We start from the raw sequence: 12,657 nt of genomic DNA, 5'->3' as shown, positions 1-12,657 counted from the left end.
GGTGCTTTCATGTTGTTTTTCAGCTTATTGGGAGAATTTTTGCCTTGGCGCCTGCCCATCTCCTCCTATTGACGATCTCTAATTGGTCTTTTAAAACCAGATCAGGTTTCCCTGCTGGCCAGAGGCTCCTCTTGCAAAATTCCCTCGTTCTGTTTCCTGGCTCCTGCCAGGGGCCAAGATCCCTCTCACCCCTCAGACGGGTCTTCAGGAAAAGAACCAGGTTCCTTGTTTGCCAGGGACCTTGCCAACCAAAGGCCTACCTCTTTGATTTAATTGTCCTGGGGCGATCTGCTCTTGGTGTTGCACTGGTCCCTGTCGCCTGCGTTGTCTGCCACTGTGTCAGTACCCGCCGGTCAGGCCTCTGCGCCAGCTACGTCGCCCGCTGTGCGCGTCCGGTTCCCCCATCACTCTTTTCTTGACTTTTAGATACAAAATGACCGCCTGCCTCAAACTCCTACCTCGTCCCTTCACCACAGACTGAATCAAAATAAACCGTTTTCACATAAATTTCTGTAGTAATATTTCATTTGTATTTTAATAAATAAAACTTGCCTGAAGTTCAGAAGGTAAAACAGCCACACTGGTCAGCCTTACAGACCAGGCAGCGGTGACACACCTTTAATCCCAGTAGCCACATTAGTTTGCCGTAGAAACTGGGCATTAATGGTGCACGCCTTTTATTTCAGCCCTGGAGAGGAATATAAAGGTCGGAAGAGATGGCTCTCAGACTGTGTCATTCTGATCCTGGAGGCAGGATCTCCATTTTGGACTGAGGTAGAGGTAAGAGCCAGTGGCTGGCTGTTTTTTTTTTCTGACCTTCAGGTTGGCTTTATTTATTAAAATACAAATGAAATATCACTACAGATAGCTAAAATATTTCATTACAACAAAAGGAAAAGTAACTAATATACCTATAATTCCAGCAGGTTGAAGCAGAAGGATTGCCATGAGTTTGACTGTCTTTCACAACAGAGTGAGGGTACATCTCAAAAACTAATTTAAAAAAAATACAAATCAAAGACAGATGGGAAAAAAATGAATGAATGGCAGGAAAATTGATGAGTCCTGTATGGGTGATTAGGACTTTGGACTCTTCCAAATTCATATATTAAGGCCCCAGGTCTCAACATGATTTTATTTGGAGATAAAGATTTGGGTCAGGGCAATTAAGATTAAGTGATATAACAATGGTGGATTCAATAAGTCTTTGTGTCCTTATAAAAAAAGACACCAGGGATTTTTCTCTCTACATATAAACAAAAGAAAGACTGTAAGGACCCAGGGAGAGGACAGCCATATGCAACAGACAAAGAGAGTCTTCCCCAGAAACCTCGTTAGCACCGTGACTTACCTTTCCAGAAGTATAAAAATGAATGTCTTGATTGAGCCACCAAGACTATAGTATTTTGTTATGGTGATTCAGACAGAATTACATGGGTAGGGTGGGCGTGTAGGTAGCTGGGCAGATGAGTAGCGTTTAATAACTTTACCATTTATTAAATGATAAAGGGCCCTTATTAAATGATGGGTAGGTGGGTGGGTGATGAGTGGTGAATGGATATAAGATGAGTGGGTTGAGGACAGTGGATATTGGATGGGTGGGCGGATGTGTGAATGAATATATGGATGGATAATGGAAGAGCAGATGGGAGGTAATGGCTGGACATATGGTGGGCAGGTGATTGAAGAGCAGGTGAATACAGGGACAATACACTAGGTCTCCTGGAGACTTCTCCTGACCACTTCGGGCTCAATACACTGGGAGCAGTTCCCTGGAGGAGCAAGGTGACTGTTTGACTTCTGCTGTATAACTGTCTTGGGAACTGATTTCCTGGGCTTTCAGCTTTCTACAACATAGCCCCAACCTAAAACAGGGCTCCTCTTCCACGTGTTCACGTTCACAAAGAGAAACCTGATTGAAATCCCACTGGGATTCTCAAAGACTTCCAAGTATCAGAGTCTCCCGAGAGAAGCTTCCCGGCCTTTGTGGAGGAACTGACGCAGAGATAAGAGCAGAGGAATCCTTGTCCTAGGAACTGGGGCCACTTCTATCACCACCTACTTAGCCTTTAATTATCTACTGCCAAGTAGACAAGAGACACCAGCAAGGCCATCTTCCGCCTGGAATTCTGAACCCAGTGAAGTGAAGAAAGGGCAGGCAGAGCCCTGGGGTACAGTAGGGGAGATGGAAGCAACAGGTTGGATCAGAACCAAATCCTTTTGTAACCCTAACTCCTGCAGACTGCCAGAGAGCTCCGGTCCCACTCGCTACACAGCTCAGGCCCTCTTCAAGGGCACCTGAGGCTTTGTACAAAAGCTTTGTCTTCCTTGTACCATCTCCTTTTGGGTCATAGAGGTCTTAGCTGCTATTTACTGTCAACTTATACTCAAGGAAAATTAAAAATTTTAAAGCATCAGCATGGATTTCACCAGTCATTTTTGCTTTGTTTAATGTTGGTTTTAATTACAAAACCAAGAATATCTGGTTTGCACATAGAGTCACCAATATTTTTGTAATTCATACATAAGTGCGCACATATTTTGTTTTTATCAGAACATTGCAAACCCTTTATGGAATTAACTCACCTGAGGAATTTTCTTTTGGAGAGGCCTGAGTGCTCCAACTCTCTTGATTTTGAAGAGCTGAGTCTGGACCACAGGTTGTGGCCATCCCTTCCCCCACCGCCCCTAGGGTGTAGGCAGGGGAAGAGGAGTCCCAGGAGATGAGTCCCCCCACACACTCGGGGGGCTGACTTCAGCCTGCCAAGGAGGCCTCCCTGACACAGAGCTGACCTTCCCTTCTTCCCAATTGATTTTCAGTTGACCTCTGGCTTCCATTTTACACTCCAGTGCTTCTGTGGCCTGTTCAAACTTTTTGAACATGTGCTTAGACACCCAACAAAGCCGGAGGGGGCACAGGGTCACAGGGCCGGACCCCTTCCTGCCCAGTCACGGGGAGTCCTCAGCCTTCAGCTCACTATCCTCTTTCTTTGTGAATGGCACGAGCTGCATTGCCACGACGATAAAGACACACTCTGAAAGCTTTACATTTTGAAAATAGTGTCAAACTACAAAGAATGTTCAGGAACATAGATAGCAATAGATTCAATGCACATTTTGTTAGGAAAGATAAGGGCACTTCACTGTCTTTCTGGGGAGTCAGTATACTATTCAAAACCGGGAAATTAAAAAATATGTATACATATGTGTGTGTGTGTTGTGATGTGTAGATGAGTTGTGCAAATGAGTGCAGTGTCTGCAGAGGCCAGAAGAGGGCAGTGGATCCCCTGAAACTCTAGTTAAAGCGAGCATCCTGACATGGGTGCTGGGAACTGAACTCGGGTCATGCAAGAGCAATATACTCTCTCTCAACCACTGAGCCATCTCTCCAGCCCCCAAACCAAGATATTTAATGATGAGCCAAGACTGTTTCTAAATATTCAACCTATATTTAAATTCTTTCCATTGCCCTAATATGGTCCCGTGTAGCACTGGTTTTGTTTTGTTTGTTTTCTCACTATAAAACCCAACTTCGGACCTTGTTGAGTCTCAATCTGTGTCCGGTGTCTCTGTATGAAGACATATTCAGGACAGAAAGCATGATCACAGCATTGTGTGTGGACAGGTGCCACTGCCTGCTCTCCTTCCTTGATACCGCAATATGCATATGCTTGCCATGCACCTGTGAGTGTGTAAATACACATATGCACAAGTACATATCTATGCAAGTGCACACGCACACACCAGCCCCCAGTCCGTGATGATGCTACCTTGTGACTGGAAAACAGCCAAGTTCCACATTTCTGCAGCTCTTGGCTCTGTGTGGCCCTAGGCAGCCTCCCTGGCACCTGCGAGCCACGCTGTCCTCATCTGAAATTGATTTATCATCTTCTGCATTCACATCAAGTTTGACATTTTAAAAATCCTTTATTTGGTGCCGGGGATGTAATTCAGTGGCGGAGAGTACTTAGCATGCACATGGCTCTAGGTTCAAACAACACCAGAAAAGAAACTGGCTTTTGTTTCGGGATGTACCAGCTCTTCCATACACCGCAGCCTCCATTCCCCTCACTGTCTCCTCCTTCCCAGGAAAAAAAACCAAGATCACCCTGTGACCTGACCCACACAATCTGTGCTTCTTGTTCCTTGCAGCTCTGTGAGACCAGGAATCAATTCCTGCTCCCTGCAGAAGGGTTCTTGTTCAAGCATCATCCCTTCTTCCTCCCAGGCTCTTCCTGGCTTCCTGCACCCACCCTCATCCGGGGATCCCAAAAGGGTGAACCTGACTTAGGGTCAGGCATATTACCTTATACAGGAGCTGTCTGGTGACTGCAGGCTTTTCTCAGTGATGATCTGATGATGGCTGCCCTGCTTCCAAGCATGTGCAAAGTCAAAATAAACTTCTTTCTTTTGAGCTTGCAGTCCAAGGACATCCACCTGGCAGGACCCCTGCTGGTTTTGACAGACTTGTGTCTTTTTTCCTATCCATCATCATTTTAGGCCCACCCTGTTCTCCTCAAGGCAGTTGGAGCTGTTTATAAAAATATTGCTGGTACGGGAGCTTATCACGAGTATTTTATAGTGTATTTCCCGTGACTTTTTTCTGAGAGTCACAGTTGTTGAGATCCTGTGCCAGCTGCAATCAGGGAGTTTTCTTCTTGCAAGCCAGTCAGAGATGACAAGATGTGGCCTTGGGTGGGACCTCGGTCTTCAGTGACTTGCAACCAGCAAGTGTTCTAAGGGGGCGTGGCCACAGGAGCCTGGGCTGGATGAGAGCATAGCGCTCAGACCCAGCAGAGCCTGGAACCAGACAGCTTTTAGTTACATCCATGGCAGGGGACTACTGGGGTCATGAGACACAAGTACGACAGTATGACCAAAATTCTCAGTTTGTAAAGGTAGCGATTGAATTGCTGTCCTTTTAGGTTTTTCGCAGAAGGAGTGACTCTGAGCTTCCATCCCTGGGGTACGCCATAACAGATGCCATGGGCAGAGATTGACATGGCGGTGGGGGGGGGGCGCAGACCTGGCAATGCTCTGCCTCAGCCCACTCTCCCCGCAGCCATCTGTCAGTCAGGGTTTGACATTATCCTCATTTGAGTAGGAACCCCTGGGAAGGCAGCTGTGGTGGTGAGAAGGAAAATGGTCCCCACTGCGAGCAGCACCATTAGGGGAGTGTGACCTTGTGGAGGAGGCATGGCTTTGTTGGGGGAAGTGCGTCCCTGTCCGGGTGGGCTTTGAGGTCTCCTATGCTCAAGCTACACCCAGTGACAGGGTTCGCTTGCTGTTGTCTGCGGATCAAGACGCAGGACTCTCAGTTCCTTCTCCAGCACCATGTCTGCCTGCACGCTGCCATGTCCCACCGTGATGATAGTGGCCTAAACTCTGAAACTGTCAACCAGCCCAATGAAACATTTTCCTTTATGAGCTTCTGTGGTCATGGTGTCTCTTCACAGCAGTAGAAACCCTAACTAAGACAGCAGAACAAAGTCAACTCCCCAGGACTTAGTACTCTTTGTGACCAGTGCTCCCCATCTCTGAACAGAGTGATCTGAAGGCCAGAGACCTCAGGGAGACCTGAGGTTAGGGTTCTGGACTCAGCAATGCAAGCTCAAGAATCTATGAGACTGCAGGCTCTGTCCCTCAGGGGAGTAAGGGCTATGGTGACTTAGACCTAGTCACAGGCTGGGCAAGTTTGTGAGTGAACCCCAATATCAAATCCTCTCTGCATTAGGTATAGGAAGGGCTGAACCCCACCCATCTCAAATACCACTTCACCTTTGGGGCTTGGGGATTTTAAAAATTATTTTATTTTCACTTGGGAGGCAGAGGCAGGCGGATCTCTGTGAGTTTGAGACCAGCCTGGTCTACAAGAGCTAGTTCCAGGACAGGCTCCAAAAAACCACAGAGAAACCCTGTCTCAAAAAACCAAAAAAAACATTATTTTATTTTATTTATTTAGGTTTTTAAAAATAAGGTTTTGCTATGCAGGCCAGGATGGCCTGTACCTCACAATCTTCCTGCCTCAGTCTCCCAAAGGCTAGGATTATGTGCATAAAAAAACCCTTAAAAGCCCTTTTAAAGTAATTTCCCCTCAATTCTACTTTTTAAAAGCAATGCTTAAACATTTTGTTTAAACTATTTTTTAAAAAATAGAGAACAATGTCATGAATACCAGTGTATTTCGGACACCCACAGAGTAGATAATGTTGACATCTGGGGTCTCTCAGCTATAGAAGTTTTATATTCATGTAAAAGCAATAAAACACTGATAATGTTCCCTCCTGACTTGGAGGTCACGTGATCTCCCTCCTCCTGGAAGCAGAGTCTGGCATGGCCCAGCAGCTTCTTCATAGTTTGTGCTTTTATGTCTCCCTGCACATAATCTAGACATGCATGGACACACAGGCATGGGCACACACAGAGGGCATGGACACACAGAGGTCATAGACACAGAGGGCATGGACACACACAGAGGGCATGGACACACACACAGGGCATGGACACACACAGAGGGCATGGACACACACAGAGGGCATGGGCACACACAGAGGGCATGGACACACACAGAGGGCATGGACACACACACAGGGCATGGGCACACACAGAGGGCATGGACACACAGGGCATGGACACACACAGAGGGCATGGACACACACAGAGGGCATGGACACACACACAGGGCATGGACACACACAGAGGGCATGGGCACACACAGAGGGCATGGGCACACACAGAGGGCATGGGCACACACAGAGGTCATGGACACAGAGGGCATTGTCCATGAACGTCTGGTCTCAAACTTGATCTGAGCTTACCACATTAACACAAAGAGAACTAGTCTGTCCGTGGTAACCCCTAACATGGATTCCACTCCAGAAGTAGCTCACTATCCAGTCATCGACTTCCTTAGTGACTCTTGATTCTGTGCCATAACAAATGATATCGAGAGGCCGTGTCACATGGCTTCAGTGTCCTCCCTCTCCACAAGGGTCCAGCTCAGGTGGAGTTCCAGCAGCGTCAGGAATGCGCTTTCAGAGATACATTTCCATGCTCCGCTTCTGCAAGCGATTGAATTAATTTGCTCTTGGTTCCACCACAGGCCTTGGGGATTATCAGACATGGGTATTCCCAGACTGACAGGCCTAGGAACTATATTTCAGAGTTCTAGTTTGTAATTTCTATAATTAGTGATGCTCAACACTGATTTTTTTCCTTTTTTTTTTTTTAAAAAAAAATACATTTATTTGTTTAGTGAAGGGAGTGACAGACACGTGTGGACATCAGATGACATCTTTCAAGAGCCTGTCCAGGGATCAAACTCAGGTCCTCGGGTGGCAGCACGTGCCTTTCCTCACTGGGCCCTGGTTTCATATATTTTACTGGCCGTTCATATTACCTTTCCAGTGATTTGTTTTCATTTTTTATTCATGTTTTGTTTGTTTTGTTTGGAGACAGGGATTCTCTGTGTAGCCCTGGCTGTCCCATCACTCTCTCAGTAGACCAGGCTGGCCTCAAACTCACAGAGTTGTGTCTGCCTCCCGCCTGTCTCCTGCCACCTGTCTGCCCCCAGAGTGCTAGGATTAAAGGCACGCACAACCACTACCCAGCTACTGAAGTTTCTTATAGACTGTAGTTTTCATTGATTTTTACATCACTGATCTTCCATTCTGACCCATGTAGAATAAGCCCATTGCCTCATTGATTGCTTTGCTTCCTAAGCACCACATATAGATTGCACATCTTAAGGTGCATGAATTCCCTGAAGTCCAAACATCACTTACTCAGGTCAGGACATAAAGCGCTGTGCCCCACCCCCAATGTACCCTTTGCTCCCTGAACATGACGCAGGCCCAGCCCACAAAGGAATGCCGGTTAGCACGGTTCCTTGCTTTATCAGAATCACACCTACAGTGTTGCAGAATAGGATTCTCTCAGTGCACAGCGTTGTGCTATGTGCTAGCTCAGTCACCCACTGGTATCGAGGGGGGTTCATTCAAGAACCCCTGTAGATGCCAAAAACCTGGGATACTCAAGTCTTTCCATAAACTCATGCGGCACTGTGTATAAGGGAGGCACAATCCTCCTATACACTTTAAGTTGCCTCTGCCTTTACCAGTAAATGCTAGTTGTGCTGTGTTGTTTATGGACTAATGAAAAGGGAAGAGTCTGTACACGTTCAGGACAGACAAAATGTCCACCACACCCCCAGTCAGAATGAGAAATAAGAACCAGCAGACATGGGGACCAACCATGCCGTAGGGAAAACTGCATTACATGGAGGACCGACTGTGCCACATGGAGGACTGACTGCACCACATGGAGGACTGACTGACTGAACCACATGGAGGACTGACTGCGCCACATGGAGGACTGACTGACTGAACCACATGGAGGACTGACTGACTGCACCACATGGAGGACTGACTGCACCACATGGAGGACTGACTGACTGAACCACATGGAGGACAGACTGCGCCACATGGAGGACTGACTGCGTCACATGGAGGACTGACTGACTGAACCACATGGAGGACTGACTGACTGCACCACATGGAGGACTGACTGCACCACATGGAGGACTGACTGACTGAACCACATGGAGGACAGACTGCGCCACATGGAGGACTGACTGCACCACATGGAGGACTGACTGACTGAACCACATGGAGGACAGACTGCGCCACATGGAGGACTGACTGCACCACATGGAGGACTGACTGACTGCGTCACATGGAGGACTGACTGACTGAACCACATGGAGGACTGACTGACTGCACCACATGGAGGACTGACTGCACCACATGGAGGACTGACTGACTGAACCACATGGAGGACTGACTGCACCACATGGAGGACTGACTGCAGCACATGGAGGACTGACTGCAGCACATGGAGGACTGACTCCATCACATGGAGGACTGACTGCACCACATGGAGGACTGACTGCGTCACATGGAGGACAGACTGTGCCACATGGGTTCTGAACCTATCATTTATTAATGAGACTATTCTAGAGTCCTCTCATTTTCACTTATTGAGCTATAGTTACAATGACTAGTTCTGTAATAACTTTTCTCAAATGTCAGTTTATTTTTAATCTTTGAGTTGGATTAGGATAACAGAAAGCAGCAAAAAATTGCAGACCCCAGGATGATTCTGGGTACAAGCCTGGGGCTGGCCACAACAAGACACCCTGGGAGCAAGCCTGAACTCCTGTGTATGGTGTGGACTCCCCAGACACTCAGCTCTGTGCCTGAGGCTGGGATCTGGGGACGCAATAACTGAAGTGAACCTCTCAGCAGGCATGCAGAGGGTCCCCAGGTGCCTGAGAAGCATCAGGCTTGCAAAGCTGCAGGTTTTACTTCTGTATATGATTTTCATCACAGAATTTCTCAGAACTTTTTGCATGAATGTCCAAGAACGAGACAGGAATTAATGCTACAAACTTTATGAAACCCGGGCCTCTATCTCCCACAGGGCATATTGGACAGTAACCTGTCATCAGTGGGGCATCTTACTCCTGTCTCCAAGCCCACGGCTTCCATGGAGGCTGCTAGCTGCCTGCCCCATCCTTAAGTCTTTAGCAGTGATGACATGGCTGGCTAGCCCAGGGAGCAAAATAGTGAATTTGAACCACCAAGAGAAGCTGCAGAAGGAGAAGGTCTGGAATAGTAACAAGGGATCTGGATAGAAAATGAGGGCTCTAAGGCTCCACACATAGAAGGATATCTGCCTACAGGCTTTGTGCTTTGTCCCTCGTGTCCTGATAAGTCCGCATGCCACCCTTGGCCAGCACCAGGAGTCTCTGACTCAGCAGATGAAATCTGAGATTCTAATCTCATTGCAAGATCTATGGCCAAGCAGGCTAACCCAATTTGGGTAGTGAAGAGGATGGAGACTTAGTGGCTGCCTGCTCAGTTACACACTTATCATTCATGATCATTAATTTTAATTGTCAATTTGACACAAACTAGAATCACATAGAAAGAGAATCTCAATACTTGTCTAGAGCGAGTTGAGCATGTCTGGAATGGAGGATTGCCTTGATTTTGTTAATTGACATGGGAACAACCAGCCTCTGTAGGTGGCATCATTCTCTAGGCAGAGGATCTTGGACTAGCGCGAGTGCCAAGCATGTACACAGTCATTCTCTCTCAGATCACAACTGTGGATATGATATATCTACCTATATCAAGAGCCTGATGCTGTGACTTCCTTGAAATGATGGACTATACCAAAAGGATCAAAGACCTCAACATAAAGTCAACCACACTGAACCTCACAGAAGAAAAAACGGGAAGTATACTTGAATGCATTGGCACAGGGCGCCACTTCCTAAATAGAACCCCAATAGCACAGACACTGAGAGAAACAATAAATGGGACCTCCTGAAACTGAGAAGCGTCTATAAAGCAAAGGACATGGTCAACAAGACAAAACAGCAGCCTACAGAATGGGAAAAGATCTTCACTAACCCCACATCAGTCAGAGGGCTGATCTCCAAAATATACAAAGAACCCAAGAAATTGGACATCAGAAGAACACATAATCCAATAAAAAATGGAGTACAGACCTAAACAGAGAAGTCTCAACAGAGGAATCTAAAATGGATGAAAGACACTTAAAGGAAATGTTCAGCATCCTTAGCCATCAGAGAAATGCAAATCAAAACAACTCTGAGACTCCATCTTACACCTGTAAGAACGGCCAAGGTCAAAAACACTGATGACAGCTTATGCTGGAGAGGTTGTGAGGTAAAGGGAACACTTCTGCATTGCTGGTGGGAGTGCCCTTTTGGATATCAGTATGGCAATTTTTCAGAAAATTAGGAAACAACCTTCCTCAAGACCCAGCAATACCACTTTTAGGTATATGCTCAATCATATCACAAGAACATATGCTCAACTATGTTCCTAGCAGCATTGTTTGTCATAGACAGAACCTGGAAACAACCTAAATGCCCTTGACTGAAGAATGGATAAGAAAAATGTGTGCATTTACACAATGGAGTACTACACAGCAGGAAAAATAATGACATCTTGAAATTTGCAGGCAAATGGATGGATCTAGAAAACATCATATTGAGTGAGGTAACCTAGACCAAGAAAGACAATTATGTACTCACTCATAAGTGGCTTTTAGACATAAAGCAAAAAAAAAAAACAGCCTACAATTCACAATGACAGAGAACCTAGACAACAATGAGGACCCTAAGAGACTTAGATGGATCTAATCTACATGGGAAGTAGAAAAAGACAAGATCTTCTGAATAAATTGGGAGCATGGAGATCATGGGAGAGGGTTGAAGGGGTGGGGAGAAAGGAAGGAAGGGGAGCAGAGAAAAAATGTATAGCTCAATAAAATCAATAAAAAAAGAAATGATGGACTATAACTTGAGATTGTGGGCGAATTAAACTATTTCTCCCTTAAGATAATTTTTTTTTGTTGGATGTCTTATCACAGCAACAGAAATGAAGCTAGGACATAAATCATCCTACAGAATGAGCTACAAGGGGTGTGGTCAGCTGCAGTCCCTGCCTAGAAGGACACTGTTGAAAGACCAAAAGGCAAAAGGAGAGCTCAGACACAGGCTGTCCCTCTCCCCGAAAGGCAGGGAGCTTCCAGACAGAGCATGCCCATGGGCAGGAAAGGGCCTGGAGGCCCATGTAGAAGACACAGTGCAGACAAAGCATAGGCCATATGCACGAGGTGAAGAAAATGAGGTGCACGGGAACTATGGAGGCTACAGGCTGGGGACTGTGTATAAAACAGAGGCACTGATCACTTCCCAGAGAACTGGCATGACTTTCCCGAAGTCTGTGTTCTTCCTGAGCGAGAACAGGCCTTCTGTACAGGGGTTCTGGGGCTGTGGATCCGTGAGCAGAGGGGACACAGTTACTATCAGCTGTAAGTAGTATCACAGGGTGTGGTCAGAGGCAAGCAAGCTCCCCATCTGCAGCCACACCTGGACTCAGTTCTACCTAGCAAAGCGGGAGTACATCTGATGGACCATGTAGAAGACATGTCTGGGTCATGTTCTATGGAAGGTTGGCTGTATGATCCTCAGGAAACGTGTCTTTGTTGCAGAGAAAATAAGGATGGGGACTCCGCCTTCTCAGTTCCTGTCCTGGATGACAAAAACACCCAGAAAATGAGAGCAGTTGATGTGATGGCTTGAGTAATAGTCCCCACAGATTCATGTGTGTAAATGCTTGGTCCCCAGCTGGTTTCACTGTTATTAGGAGGTATGGCCTTGTGGGAGATGTGTCACTGGGGAAGTTTCAAACCACACCATTCCCAGTGCCCTCTCTCTGCCTTCTACTTGTGGATCTGGATATGAGTTCTCAGCTGTTCCAGCCAACGTATCTGCTGCTTGCTGCCATGTTGCCCAGGTCACTCTGAACTGTAAACCTGATTAAACACCTTCTTTTACAGTTGCCTTGGCCATGGAGCTTTACAACAGCAATAGAAAAGTAACTAAGAGATTCAGTGTCATCCCTTGGGCTATTTCCAGCTTGAGAAGGAAGCAACAAAAACACTCAGAGTGGAAAACAGCTCTGGGAGCATGCCATGTTTCAGAGAAGAAGCCACTGTGTCAGAGAAAGCAGGTTTGGCCCTAGGCCCCAGCCAGAGGCCAGAAAGGGTCTGTCTAGT

This window comes from Alexandromys fortis, unplaced genomic scaffold, assembly GCF_014885135.2.
Source record: "Alexandromys fortis isolate MF-2015 unplaced genomic scaffold, M_Fortis_MF-2015_v1.1 scaffold_59, whole genome shotgun sequence".
Classification (NCBI taxonomy): domain Eukaryota; kingdom Metazoa; phylum Chordata; class Mammalia; order Rodentia; family Cricetidae; genus Alexandromys; species Alexandromys fortis.
This window is presented reverse-complemented; position numbering follows the sequence as displayed.